The sequence below is a fragment of the Schistocerca nitens genome, chromosome 11 (assembly GCF_023898315.1).
Source record: "Schistocerca nitens isolate TAMUIC-IGC-003100 chromosome 11, iqSchNite1.1, whole genome shotgun sequence".
Classification (NCBI taxonomy): Eukaryota; Metazoa; Arthropoda; class Insecta; order Orthoptera; family Acrididae; genus Schistocerca; species Schistocerca nitens.
Genome location: NC_064624.1, coordinates 121,780,726 through 121,796,639, shown reverse-complemented (window position 1 = coordinate 121,796,639; position 15,914 = coordinate 121,780,726). Strand labels below are relative to the sequence as shown.

General features: G+C 43.7%; 1 protein-coding gene across 6 annotated transcripts in view; it reads left to right on the top strand.

Moving 5' to 3' along the window:
* LOC126212854 (histone acetyltransferase KAT2A) overlaps positions 1-15,914 on the top strand; it is a 390,973-nt gene that overhangs the window by 205,223 nt on the left and 169,836 nt on the right. The gene's annotated exons all lie outside the window — the stretch shown is intronic.

Below are 15,914 nucleotides of genomic sequence, written 5' to 3'. Positions count from 1 at the left end.
AGAGCAGAATATCTCTTCCTTTGACTTTGTCCGACAACCACCTAGGAAGCTCGACACCCTCCCGGCCCGGGCTCTTCCGTGGCTCGCGGTAGTTTGCAGAATTCGTTTTATTCCTTGCCCAGTTGCCGCTACGTCGAACTTTCGTGGTGATCGTCGGGCGACGTCTTCCACGTTATCTGCTACATAAATAAACTTTCTTCCCACAGTATTTCTGAAAACCCAAAAACAAACTTAAAGAACATAATAATAATAACCGTTCTTACAATTATTCGTATAAGTCTTGGTCGATTAAAAGAGGGGTGGGACAGGCCTAAGCTTGTGACACCACACTGGCCATCCTTAGCTCCAGGAACTAAAATCCTTATTACTGCCGATACAAACAGCTAAAACTAGAATATACAGGGTTATACCCAATAGTTCAAAAAATACTTTAAAATTACTGTGCCTTACCGAGCTCTTGTTCCCCACCACCACCTTCAAAGTACTCTTCTTAGGAGCAATCCAGTGAAACCCTGATTCTGTAAAGAATTGAACTCCCATGTATAAAACAGCTTCAAACGTATAATTACTTTACACAGGAGTTAATAATGCATTAAATCTTTAAGTGTGTTAGCGAGAAAAAGTGCAGGAACTGTGTGAAATTAAGCTTGAAGTTTATTGGAAGTTATATACACGAAGACAGTAACTAGTTCTCGAAAGAACAGTTACTGTTGATGACCGTGCAGCTTTTCCCTGGAATAAATGATGACTAACTGACAACCTCAGCTGCCGACAGGTGTTGTTGTTGTTATACCTCGATGTGGACAGCTGAAAATGTGTGCACCGACCGGGACTCGAACCGGGATCTCCTGCTTACATGGCAGACGCTCTATCCATCTGAGCCATCGAGGACACAGGTGAATAGCGCGACTGCAGGGACTTATCCCTTGCACACCTCCCGGTCGGGACACACATTTTCAGCTGTCCACATAGAGGTATATCGACGACACCTGTCGGCAGCTGAGGTTGTCAGTTAGTCATCATTTATTCCAGGGAAAAGCTGCACGGTCATCAACAGTAACTGTTCTTTCGAGAACAAGTTACTGTCTTTGTATATATAGTTATAGGCTAACCAGCCATTGACCTTCGTCTGTGCGAATGCGCACAGGTTGCACAAACTCTTATGGGAATCGCCAAAGTGTGCGCGAGTAATGAGTGGGTGGGCAAATGTCTATAAGGTACAATACATATGTAGAATTGTGGACAGTTGGGAGTGTGAGTCTCACGGGAGGCGTGCACGGGATAAGTCTCTGCAGTCGCGCTATTCATCTGTGTCCTCGGTGGCTCAGATGGATAGAGCGTCTGCCATGTAAGCAGGAGATCCCGGGTTCGAGTCCTGGTCGGGGCGCACATTTTCAGCTGTCCACATCGAGGTATAACAACAACAACACCTGTCGGCAGCTGAGGTTGTCAGTTAGTCATCATTTATTGGAAGTTGCTTGAAATTATGCTTAAAGGTTGTTGGAAGTTGGTGAGTGCTCTCATTATGAAACACTGGGTGAATATAGTCTGGGTAATGTGCGCTCAATTTCAAACAGAGGCTAGTTTTTCATGCATCTAACATCATATCTCTTGAACTGCGTGTCATATATTGGTCTATGCAGATACTGTCCATGAAATGTGTTTCCTTTTAATTTATTATTTCTTTACTACCAACTATATTCACAGCATATTTTGCAGACAGTATCCACATATACCATTGAATGTACCTTCAAAATTATATCATTGTCCGACATATAGTTCAGGGCATATGATGTGATACACATAGAAGCTGTTTAAAATGGAGTACAATTATCCAGACTATATTCACCCATTGTTTCACAATGAGAGCATTTAGTGATTTCCAACAAACTTTAAGCATAATTTCAAACATTTTATAAAATTTTTCTCACTTATGTGCATAATGTCAAATTTTTAACCCATTAACTAATTCGTAAATAAATCGACATGTGAAGCCGTTTCAGACACGGGAGTTTAAATCTTTAAAGAACTGCGTGTTTATAGATCTACTATAACTTGTTCCAAGCTGTTGCACAGCTCTCAGATGGTCTGTCTATGACCCTGCAGAATCGTATCCCTAAGTTTCTGAACATTTCCTGTCGAGATGCCAGCTCACAGCCGACCAGATCGCTCATCGACAGTAGTCAACATTGACCCATTTTTCAAATACGTGTAGCAGATGTAATCACATATGCGACCAAAAGTACTGCCTTCAAAAGCTTGCTTCAACATTTGGTGTGTTACTGCAGTGATATCCCAAAGTTGAAAATAAAACTTTTTCACCAATATTTCATGTGAGCCATGCGAAACCACAAACTCGCAGGAAGATGACAGTAGAAACGTGCTCACTGGCAGCCATCTGGAATGAATTATTCACTCTGCAGTGGAGTGTGCACTGATATGAAATTTCCTGACAGATTAAAATTGTGCACCAGACTCAGACCAAGGGCATTTCCATTTTTTAATCTTCCAGGAAGTTTAATACCAGCACACACTTCACTCCAGAGTGCATTCTGGAAACATCCCCCAGGCTGTGGCTAAGCCATGTCCCACAATATACTTTCTTTCAGGAGAGCAAGTCTTGCAAGTTTCACACAAGAGCCTCTGTGAAATTTGGAAGGTGGGAGATGAGGTACTGGCAGAAGTAAAGCTGTGAGGTCGGGGTGTGAGTTGTGCTTGGGTAGCTCAGATGGTAGAGCACTTTCCCGCGAAAGGCAAAGGTCCCGAGTTCGAGTCTCGGTCGGGCACACAGTTTTAATCTGCCAGGAAGTTTCATATCAGCGCACACTCCGCTGCAGAGTGAAAATTTCATTTCGGAAACATCACACAGGCTGTGCCTAAGCCATGTCTCCACAATATCCTTTTTTTCAGGAGAGCTAGTCTTGCAAGTTTCACACGAGAGCCTCTGTGAAGTTTGGAAGGTGGGAGATGAGGTACTGGCAGAAGTAAAGGAGTGAGGATAGGGCGTGAGCCGTGCTCGGGTAGCTTGGGCAGTAGAGCAGCTGCCTAAGGCCCCATATTTTGAATCCTGGTCTGGCATGCAGATTTAATCTGCTAGAAAGTTTCAACATCCAACCAAACTATTCGACTCACAGCCACTTGCCACTGGTTCAATATGGATGAGTGGGGTGTACTCAAAACCATTTGTTGTATGTTTCTTCTTCAGGGGGCAGATCAGATCCTACATTAAAAGATGCCTACCATCTTTCCTCCACAAACAATGAACATATAAGATCCTAAGGCTAGGACAAGAGTTTTGTGCTCTGAAATAGGAAATGTTTCCTCATGGAGGTAAGTATTTACCAGCCATTCTCTCTCCTTGAATTATTAACACTTCTCTCCGTTGAATTTTCCTATCAACAAGATTTTTGTCATTTGCAGTTGCTGTCTAGAATTACTTAATTTCATTTTGCTGCTCCACAATCCCCTTCAGGAAGTACTTCCATTACATTTGTTGACAAAATGCAATTGTGCTCCTATCATTCTGTACATTTTTAGTTAGGTAGTGATCAGAAAGAGATATTTATTTGTGTGTGTTTCATTATACACTCCTGGAAATGGAAAAAAGAACACATTGACACCGGTGTGTCAGACCCACCATACTTGCTCCGGACACTGCAAGAGGGATGTACAAGCAATGATCACACGCACGGCACAGCGGACACACCAGGAACCGCGGTGTTGGCCGTCGAATGGCGCTAGCTGCGCAGCATTTGTGCACCGCCGCCGTCAGTGTCAGCCAGTTTGCCGTGGCATACGGAGCTCCATCACAGTCTTTAACACTGGTAGCATGCCGCGACAGCGTGGACGTGAACCGTATGTGCAGTTGACGGACTTTGAGCGAGGGCGTATAGTGGGCATGCGGGAGGCCGGGTGGACGTACCGCCGAATTGCTCAACACGTGGGGCGTGAGGTCTCCACAGTACATCGATGTTGTCGCCAGTGGTCGGCGGAAGGTGCACGTGCCCGTCGACCTGGGACCGGACCGCAGCGACGCACAGATGCACGCCAAGACCGTAGGATCCTACGCAGTGCCGTAGGGGACCGCACCGCCACTTCCCAGCAAATTAGGGACACTGTTGCTCCTGGGGTATCGGCGAGGACCATTCGCAACCGTCTCCATGAAGCTGGGCTACGGTCCCGCACACCGTTAGGCCGTCTTCCGCTCACGCCCCAACATCGTGCAGCCCGCCTCCAGTGGTGTCGCGACAGGCGTAAATGGAGGGACGAATGGAGACGTGTCGTCTTCAGCGATGAGAGTCGCTTCTGCCTCGGTGCCAATGATGGTCGTATGCGTGTTTGGCGCCGTCCAGGTGAGCGCCACAATCAGGACTGCATACGACCGAGGCACACAGGGCCAACACCCGGCATCATGGTGTGGGGAGCGATCTCCTACACTGGCCGTACACCACTGGTGATCGTCGAGGGGACACTGAATAGTGCACGGTACATCCAAACCGTCATCGAACCCATCGTTCTACCATTCCTAGACCGGCAAGGGAACTTGCTGTTCCAACAGGACAATGCACGTCCGCATGTATCCCGTGCCACCCAACGTGCTCTAGAAGGTGTAAGTCAACTACCCTGGCCAGCAAGATCTCCGGATCTATCCCCCATTGATCATGTTTGGGACTGGATGAAGCGTCGTCTCACGCGGTCTGCATGTCCGGCACGAACGCTGGTCCAACTGAGGCGCCAGGTGGAAATGGCATGGCAAGCCGTTCCACAGGACTACATCCAGCATCTCTACGATCGTCTCCATGGGAGAATAGCAGCCTGCATTGCTGCGAAAGGTGGATATACACTGTACTAGTGCCGACATTGTGCATGCTCTGTTGCCTGTGTCTATGTGCCTGTGGTTCTGTCAGTGTGATCATGTGATGTATCTGACCCCAGGAATGTGTCAATAAAGTTTCCCCTTCCTGGGATAATGAATTCACGGTGTTCTTATTTCAATTTCCAGGAGTGTACAATGCTGTGTAAAACTTAAGGACAAAATGGATAAAGTAACATAACACATTAACTAGTCATTGGAACTGAGTGGAAGTTTGGGAACATGTTGCCAGAGGTCTCTCAGTCACGTACAGAAAGTTTAGACATCACACGGCGTAATGTCAGTATGACTGTAGTGGCAAATGTGAGGTAGTTGAAGGAACGGCAGAAGATTGTCTGTCAATCAGCAAGCAATTATGGCACACTGTGGTGGTGGTCTTCATTACATGTCCCAGAAACAACACTTTGATGACTTCACGTCAGGTAGACTCACGCTAAATGGGAGAAGGACGAAGTGTGACGAGTGTAGCTGAGGAATTTTGTACCACTCACACCACTGTTCCACGTGCGCGGGAAGTGTCCCTAACCACAGGCGTGGCTGCTCGAAAGGAGCTGAGGTGGTCGATCACGAACAACTACAGCAGCAGACGACTGCTACATTATGCAACAGGCAAGAAGTGACCCACGTCTAACAATGGTGCAATTGCAACTATACGAGGTGCGGCTAGAAAAAAACCGGACTGATGCTGGAAAAAACATTTATTTACAATTATTTACAATTTCATGTTATATCCTTCAATGTACTCTCCTCCTCGGTCTCTACACCGCTCCATACGAATTTTCCACTGTTCGTAGCAATGCTGCAGATCATTTTCGGTAAGTCCATACATTACTTCCGTCGCTTTTTCTTTTACTGCTTCAACAGTCTCAAATCTAGTTCCTTTCAAAGCTGACTTGACTTTAGGGAAAAGAAAAGAGTCACGGGGGGCCAAATCAGGTGAGTAGGGTGGATGATCTAAGATGGGAATGTTGTGTTTTGCCAAAAACGTCTTCACTGACAACGCACTGTGAGCTGGGGCATTGTCTTGGTGAAGGATCCGTGACTTTTTTCTCCACAAATCGTTCCGTTTTCTCCGTACTCGCTCACCTAGGGTAGCCAGGACGCTAATGTAGTAATGCTGATTCACTGTTTGTCCCTCTGGTACCCAATCAATGTGCACAATCCCTTTGATGTTAAAAAAAAACAATCATCATTGCCTTGAATTTCGATTTTGACATTCGTGCTTTTTTTTGTCGTGGAGAACCAGGAGTTTTCCAATGCATCGATTGGCGTTTAGTTTCGGGATCGTAAGTAAAAAACCACGATTCATCGCAAGTAATAACATTTTGTAAGAAGGTGGGATCACTTTCAATGTTTTCCAGGATGTCAGAACAAATCATTCTTCGGCGTTCCTTCTGTTCAATTGTGAGACACTTTGGAACCATTTTTGAACACACTTTGTTCATGTTCAAACTTTCCTGAAGAATCTGCCTAACACTTTCCTTGTCAACTCCTGTTAACTCAGACACTGCTCTGATTGTTAAACGGCGATCTTGTCGAACAAGTTTACCGATTTTTTCAATGTTTGCATCAGTTTTTGCTGACAATGGTCTGCCAGTGCGAGTGTCATCACTGGTGTCTTCGCGGCCATCTTTAAATCGTTTAAACCACTCAAACACTTGTGTTCGCGATAAACAATCATCGCCGTACACTTGTTGTAACATTACAAACGTTTCACTTGCAGATTTTCCTAGTTTGAAACAAAATTTGATGTTAACACGCTGTTCTTTCTGTACACTCAACATTTTCCGACGCACAGACAAAACGTCAACTACTTAAAACAGACGCCACGGGCAGACTGAGTGCAGGAGGCAGATGAAATTCGAGCAGTAGGCGGAGCGAGATTCACGTGACAGGCCACGTGACTTTCAGCCTTATTGCATTCGTTTTATTGTTTCACCAGTACTAGTCCGGTTTTTTTCTAGCCACACCTTGTATTTAACAGGACTGCAAGGCACGCAGTCTGGTGCTGCATAGTGGGGTGCATGGAGGTTTTATCATTGCCCGACAGGCAGTATGTCGTGTTCCCTCGACCCACCCTCATCGGTGACATTGTCTGTGATACAGAATGAGATGTTTCACTTTGCAGCAGAGTGTGTGCTGATATGAAACTTCCTGGCAGATTAAAACTGTGTGCCGGACGAAGACTCAAACTCGGGACCTTTGCCTTTCATGGACAGGTGCTCTACCAACTGAGCTACCCAAGCATGACTCATGACCCGCCCTCACAGCTTCATTTTTGCCAGTACCTTGTCTCCTACCTTCCAGACTTCAGGTACTGGCAGAATTGAAGCTGTGAGGGCGAGTTGTAAGTTGTGCTTGCAGAGCTCAGTTGGCAGAGCACTTGCCTGCAAAAGGCAAAGGTCCCGAGCGAGTGTAAGTCCGGCACACAGCTTTAATCCACCAGGAAGTTTCATATCGGCGCACACTCCGCTACAGAGTGAAAATCTCATTCTCGAAAAATCCCCCAGGCTGTGGCTAAGCCGTGTCTCCGCAGTATCCTTTCTTCCAGGAGTGCTGGTTCTGCAAGGTTCGCAGAAGAGCTTCTGCAAAGTTCGGAAGGTAGGAGACGGGGTACTGGCAGAAATGAAGCTTTGAGGGCAGGTTGTGAGTCGCACTCGAGTCGCTCAGTCAGCAGAGCACTTGCCCAGGAAAGGCAAAGGTCCCGATTTCGAGTCTCGGTTTGGCACACAGTTTTAATCTGCCAGGAAGCTTCACGGCCCGTGATGCTGCCGAGAGCACGGGGACTGGACCGGCGAGGAGTGGGTTCACATTCTCTTTGTGGATGTGAGCAGATTCAGTCTGAGTAGTGATTCTGGATGTACCCTCTAATGGCAAGAGGTGGGAGCACATAATACACCTGTGAACATAGTCGCGCATGATCGTTTTGGTGGTCCAAGTGTTGTCTGGGAAGGCATAATGTTGTGCTGACCTCCAGATCTTCGAACACGGTACACTCACCAGTTGAGATTGTCGTGACACAGCTCGCCTTCCGCACGGGCGTCTTTTCGAGGGCGCGTTCGGCCCCGATTTAATTTTTATCGACGGTAGTGCACGATCGCAATGGACAGTGTACGTGGAGGACCCCTTGGAACGAGAGGATATTCGACAAACGGACTGGCCTGCACATTCCCCCAACTTAAATCCCATCGGGCAGACGTGTGATGCTTTGGGGAGTCGTACTGCGGCACGTCCACCTGCGCCGACGACCGCCCGGCTGGTGTCAGTTGTGCTAGTGGAGGAATGCAATGCCTACCGCAAGAATTCCTTACCGAGCTTGTGACCGACATGGAGTCCATTGCAGAGCACGTATTGCCATCTGTGGTGATCACGCACCCTGTTAAGAACCGTGTGCCCCCTTTCAACGTGTCACGAATCACAATGGCTTCACTGTAATGATCGTCTTTGAATAAAATTGTCATTTCTGATCGTCTCATTGCATATTTCTTTCTCTTACTTTCTGTATTATACTGTAGTAGTTCATTCTATATGCAGACCGAGTATCATCGAGCTGTGTTACTTGGCAGTGAAACATTGTGAAATAGTTACTTTTGTCTGTAAGTTTTGCACACCATTGTACGAGGGTGGTTTGTAAAGTTCTCGGAACCGAATAGAAAAAAGTGCTTCCATCATTGAAACTTTTTTTATTTTTCAATGTAGTCCCCTTGTAGATTAATGCACTTGGTCCAACAATGTTCCAGTGCCCTCATCCCGTCTCTAAAATGTGTTTCCTCCAGGCCAGCAATATAGTTGTCAGCTCTGGATATCAATTCTTCGTTTGAAGTGAATGTTTTTTCACCGAGAAAAATTTTCAGTTTTGGGAAGAGACTGAAGTCTAACAGAGCCGTATCAGGTGAATAAGGCGGGTGTGGCAACAATTCACACCTTAGTTCGTGTAATTTTGCCTTGACAACAGCACATGTGTGAAGGTGCGCATTGTCTTCATGGAAGATGACTTTCATCCTTGCTTAACCTAGCCTTCTTTCGCATATCTTTTGTTGCAAATTGTCCAGAAGGTTAGCATAATATTCTCCAGTAATTGTATGCCCAGTGGGGAGATAATCTACAAACAGAATCCCCTTCACATCCCAGAACACTGATGTCATGACCTTTCCCACCAAAGCAATTGTCTTTGCTTTCTTTGGTGGTGGAGAATCAGCATGTTTCCACTACTCTGACTGTTGTTTTGTCTCTGGGGTATACTACTGCACCCAAGTTTCATCTGTGGTCACAAACCTTCACAAAAAATCTTGTTTGTTTCCCCTAAAACGGGCCAAACATTGTTCTGATATTTGCATTCTCGTGCGTTTTTGATCCAGCACCAAGAGTCGCGGCACCCATCTTACAGATAATATTTTCATTTATAATTCTTCAGTTAAAATGTGATATACCCTTTCAGATGACATCTGGCAAGTAGGAGCAATTTCATGCACTTTCAATTGGCTATCCTCCGTGACCATTTTGTGCACTTTTGCAATGATTTCTGGAGTAGTGACTCAACTTGGCCGACCACTGCGTGGATCATCATCTAAGTTGTCCCGACCAAATTTAAGTTCATTTGTCCACGTGGAAACAGTTGAATATGAAGGAGCAGAGTTCCCCAGTGTATTCTGGAAATCGGCACGAATGTCCTTGGCTTTTATATCTTTCTTTACGAAGTACTTAACCACTGCTCAAATCTTGATTTTATTTTATTTTATTTTTTATTTATTTATTTATTTTTTTCTTTTTTCTCCCCCCCACCCCACCCCACCCCACCCCCCCTCTTGTTTGCAAATCACTATGCAGGAACAACAACAGAGCCACATCATTCCCACAGCTCTCTTCCAAGAGCACTGATGTGGCACGTGTTTACAGGCAACAGTCCTATGAATATCACATGGACAACTCGTTGCGCTAGCGCTGACCTCTCATGGTGAATCCGAGAACTTTTCAAACCACCCTCGTATTACATGGTATTTCTGACGTGATATAATGACGTATGCTTGTTTCTGATCATCTTTGTCTGCCTCGTGGTGGGTGGCAGCGGGTGTTTCTGACGGCAATATTTTCTATATTCCTTGTTCCACTCATCGATGGTGCACGGGGACGACAATCGTTGGTAAAGGTCTCTATTAGCTGTAATTTCACAGATTTGCTTGTCATGATCTTTTTGTAAGATGTACGTAGGAGGAAGTAATGTAAGGCGTGATCAGTAAGATTTATTCATCAACGTTGTCCTCTTCAAAGCAATTCCCCTCAGATATAATACAGTTGTGCTAGTGCTTTTTTCAGGTTTCATAAACCTTCTGCAACTGAATTTTTGGTACAATGTTCTTCTCCTTCAGCGATGTTTTTATCTCATCAGTGGTGGCAAAACGACGTCCTTTCATGATTCTGTTCAGCTTTGGAAATAGAACATCATCAGTGGGAGACATGTTGGGTAAAACCGGTGGCTGAGGGAACACAACGGTTTTGTTTCTTATCAAAATATAATGGACAGGCATTGAGGTTTGAGTGGGGGCATTATTGTGATGCAGTGTCTGCGATTGGTTTTGCCACAACTCTTGTCATTTTCTTCAGATTGCTCATGCAAATGGCAAATAACTTCCAGTTAGTATTCCTTATTGACAGTACAACCGTAAGGCAGGAACTCATGATGCACTATCTCACTGTAAGCGAAGAAAATAGTAAAAGAAACTTTACATCTGATCGAACTTGTCGAGATTTTTTGTCTCGGCTCTTCAGGCAGTTTCCATTTGGGCAGTTGGACCTCAGTTTCAACGTCGTGTCTGTATACACGTTTCGTCACCTGTTATCACCTCCTTTAAAAGTTCTCGATCATTGTCAACTACATTCAGCAATTCCCAAGTGACATCTACACAATGTCATTTTTCTTGAAATTTAACAATTTCAGAACAAACTTTGGTGCTACATGTTTAATGCCCAAAACATCCAAAAAATTGCTTGGCATGAGCCAACGGGTATGCCGACATCATCAGCAACCTCTCTAATGGTAGTTTGGCAGTTTTCCAGAACCATTTTCTTTACGTCTTCCATATTGTCGTCAGTAATTTACGTGCTAGGTTGTCCAGGGCAGTCGTTGTCTTCTGTATCTCCTCAACCCCTCTTTGAAATGTTTATATCACTCGTCTTACTCATAGTAGATTTGCCAAAAGCCATAGTCAACATTTGGAATGTGGTGCTGCACTTTATTCCATTTTTCAAGCAAAATTTAGTGCAAATTCCTTCAGCCATCCTTTTCAAAAGTAAAAATTTGTAGAGCACTCAAAAACATATATAACATTTTTCACTGTCGACGTGTTGTTGTTGTTGTTGTTGTCCTCAGTCCTGAGACTGGTTTGATGCAGCTCTCCATGCTACTCTATCCTGTGCAAGCTTCTTCATCTCCCAGTACCTACTGCAATCTACATCCTTCTGAATCTGCTTAGTGTATTCATCTCTTGGTCTCCCCCTACGATTTTTACCCTCCACGATGCCCTCCAATACTAAATTGCTGATCCCTTGATGCCTCAGAACATGTCCTACCAACCGATCCCTTCTTCTGGTCAAGTTGCGCCACAAACTACTCCTCTCCCCAATACTATTCAGTACCTCCTCATTAGTTATGTGATCTACCCATCTAATCTTCAGCATTCTTCTGTAGCACCACATTTCGAAAGCTTCTATTCTCTTCTTGTCCAAACTATTTACCGTCCATGTTTCACTTCCATACATGGCTACACTCCATACAAATACTTTCAGAAATGACTTCCTGACACTTAAATCTATACTCGATGTTAACAAATTTCTCTTCTTCAGAAACGCTTTCCTTGCCATTGTCAGTCTACATTCTATATCCTCTCTACTTCGACCATCATCAGTTATTTTGCTCCCCAAATAGCAAAACTCCTTTACTACTTTAAGTGTCTCATTTCCTAATCTAATACCCTCAACATCACCCGACTCAATTCGACTACATTCCATTATCCTTGTTTTGCTTTTGTTGATGTTCATCTCATATCCTCCCTTCAAGACACCATCCATTCCGTTCAACTGCTCTTCCAAGTCCTTTGCTGTCTCTGACAGAATTACAATGTCATTGGCGAACCTCAAAGTTTTTATTTCTTCTCCATGGATTTTAATACCTACTCCGAATTTTTCTTTTGTTTCCTTTACTGCTTGCTCAATATACAGATTGAATAACATCGGGGAGAGGCTACAATCCTGTCTCACTCCCTTCCCAACCACTGCTTCCCTTTCATGCCCCTCGACTCTTATAACTGCCATCTGGTTTCTGTACAAATTGTAAATAGCCTTTCGCTCCCTGTATTTTACACCTGCCACCTTTAGAATTTGAAAGAGAGTATTCCAGTCAACATTGTCAAAAGCTTTCTCTAAGTCTACAAGTGCTAGAAACGTAGGTTTGCCTTTCCTTAATCTTTCTTCTAAGGTAAGTCGTAAGGTCAGTATTGCCTCACGTGTTCCAGTATTTCTACGGAATCCAAACTGATCTTCACCGAGGCTGGCTTCTACTAGATTTTCCATTCGTCTGTAAAGAATTCGTGTTAGTATTTTGCAGCTGTGGCTTATTAAACTGATTGTCCGGTAATTTTCACATCTGTCAACACCTGCTTTCTTTGGGATTGGAATTATTATATTCTTCTTGAAGTCTGAGGGTATTTCACCTGTTTCATACATCTTGCTCACCAGATGGTAGACTAAATATTCCAAAGAGCTGAAAATGCAAAAATACATCAGGAACATGTGCACCAATGAGGTTAACATTAAAAATCAGATATATAAAGGCTGCTAAATTAAAAAATTCCCATTACTTTTCGATCACACCTCGTATATAGCTTGCTCCTTCTTGGAATGTATGCTCTTGGAATTTTAAAAGCAAACCTCTCTGTAATTGACAATACCTCTCTTGTCGCCTCTGCCACTGTGATTTGTTGATCCTCTCTGCACAATCCCACACCTACTAAAGGAACCCACGATGAGAAATGCTGCTCCTCTTTTGACTTCCTGTATTTCATTATTAGTACTGCCTGGTAAGGGTGTCAGTGTGATATCCTAGTGTAAATAATACTCAATTATCAGCCCAACAAGTATTTTGTTAGACATTTGTTTTGGGAGTGAATTACATTTTCTCAGACAGGTAAGCAGCCTTTGCTAATAACACACCATCGCCTGCAGTGCCCCTCTTGGCCTCGTGACCGTATCTGCTTGGAAGCTAGATGACTGGCAAACTGTGGCCTGGGCAGATGAGTTTGAGTTTCAGTGGGTAAGAGCTGAGAGTTGAGTTCAAGTGTGACACGGACTCCACAAAACCGAGGACATAAGTTGTCAAAGATGCAAGGTGTGTGCTGTGTTTACATTGACTGGACTGGCTCCTTTTGTCCAACTGAACTGATCGTTGACTACGAATGCATGTATTCGCTTACTTGGAGGCATTCACAGCCATTCGTGGGATCCGTGTTCCCGAACAATGGTCAAATATTACGGATGACAATGCACTATTCACTGACGCAAAATTGTTCTCGGTGTGTTTGAGGGACGTTCTAGACAATTCGAGTGAACGATTTGGCCGTGCAGATCGCCCGACGTGAATCCCCTCGAACATTTGTGGGACGTATTAAGAGATCAGTTCGTACACAAAATCCTGCACCAGAAACACGGGTGGGTACGGCTCATTATTTCTGCAAGGGACTTCCAACAACTTTTCGAGTCCTTGCTACGTCGAGTTGCTGCAGTAGGCTGGACGGAAGGATGTCCGACACGATACTGATCGTTATGCCGTGACTTTTGTAACCTCAGGGTACGATGACTCGAAGATGATTTATCGGCAGCACATATCAGGATGGCGTATCGTAAAATGGTCTTGCTGGACACGTAATTTGGTGCACTTTAGGTCATACGTTGCTGCATAACAAATGGAACCTTAGACTAAAAATTTTTTTTAAAAATCAGGAGAAAAACATCCCTGCATTTTAAATAAGTGGATTTATTGGTTTGCACTATGCCACACCTGATGAAATCGTTGTGTGTTATGTCGAATATATACTGATGGCATTTTGCGTGTCTCACTCGTACGTGTTCATCAAGTTAGGTGCAGCCACAGTGATAATATTTTTGTGAAATATGACACTTTAATCATCGGTAAATGTTCCCGAGTGTAATATTTCATAAAACAGGTATTTCCTGACAATCACATTCATTAATTTTTTGTGTTATGCGATTCAACATCTGTAATCTTCAGATCTAAAAATAAAACAGTAAAAGTTTATTTGATTTTGCATGACAAATAAAATACTTTTGGCTTTATAAAATAATTTTCACACTAATGTGTTGCACAGTACTCCTTTGACTTTTTTGTCATTAACAAAAGCACGTGTTCTGCCGTACTTCGTACAGCAGAAATTAGATAATAAAAAACATTCGCTGTCACCATCTGGTAGTCATAAACTAACATATGTTATGTGGCATGCATTAAAACGTGTTATGCAGCATGCGTGATGTAATTAAAAAATATCTTTTTCACACAATTTTTTAACAAATTTTAGTGACGTGAGTACATATAGAACCCATAGCAGTGTTATAAAAGTAAATACTAAACTATTTTGATAAAACTAGACACACAAAATAATAATAATAAAAATTCCCACATGCTTGATCCTTTTGCTGCTACACACGAGCACTCTACATCCCGTGCCGAGGCGGCTTTTGTAATGGCTGTACTGCTCGCCAAGGCTGATGCCTGGGCTGAGAGTTGCATTCCAGCCAATATCAATATCAAATACTTATCCAATTTTTCGAATACTATTAGGTGAAAAAATCTGATTTTTGCTCATCTTAGTCGGAGATCTTCACTTGATAAAGAACTGAATTTCTTTTTGTTATCCATCATATGTACTGAGCTGCATCAAATTACATGAAACACTGCACAAAATTTTGAAGAGTTCATAGAGGTAAAAATGCACTGTGTAAACTTTGCGTACGGTTGATTTTAGCTTGTACATTGCAGTGAATGAAATGTAGATAAGGTATTAAAATTTTATTTAAAATTGCGAGCAGAAGGCTATTTCATTTCATTCACGGGTTATTGGACTTTATATGCTAAGGACAGTCGTGCGCAACGTGCCCATTCGTGTCCTCGCACGTTGCGAACCGTGTGGTCGTAATAATTGTCATATCTCGTAAGAAATTCAAGATATCGAAGCAAGGCTTTCTGCAGATGGTAGCACACAATGAGACAAGTATGTTGTATGGTAAATAGTGAAAACTTTTTTATTCACCGAGATGTGGAAGCAGCACTGTGAGGTCGTCGGCTCAGGACGCATTCAGACATCCAGGCGGAGTGAATTTACATGTCCACAACACGTGGGGAATGGTGTAGTAGCACTTGTATACATGCTCACAGTAGCGAAATAGTTAACAGATTAGGTTTTTACGCATCGATCTCGTGACGCTGCAGTTAGTATACGGGCCTAACCTGAAGTCTACCGGCAAAATTTCAGTGTTTCCTCGTGGATATTTTCAGTGTGTTTTTTACATCTCCATGTATGCACTGCAAACTAATGTGAAGTGCCTGGCAGCGGATGCTTCCATTGTCCCATATATTACTTCTTACCGTATCACTCAGATACGGATCAAAGGAAGAAAGATTCTTTTTTAAATGCCTCCGTGTGCCTGCAATCGATATAATCTCGTCTCGGAAGAAATATGTAGGCAAATGTACTGTATCTCACTTGAGGCCGATACTAGAAAATTTTTAAGTACGCTATCACAGCATTGCTCGAATCTGTCTTCAGGTGTCTGCCCGGTCAGGTTTCTCGGCATCTTCACGATACTCTTCGGTGTGCTAACAAACCCGTGATAGTTTATGCTGCCGTTCTTTGTATAGATATGTGATGCAGAATTGGCCTCTGGGTGTCACAAGTTGTAGATCCGGCAGTGTAAAAGGACACAGGGAGTGTTGTTTTTGTCAGTAGAGGGGCAGTAGCTGCATAATGGGCCAGTC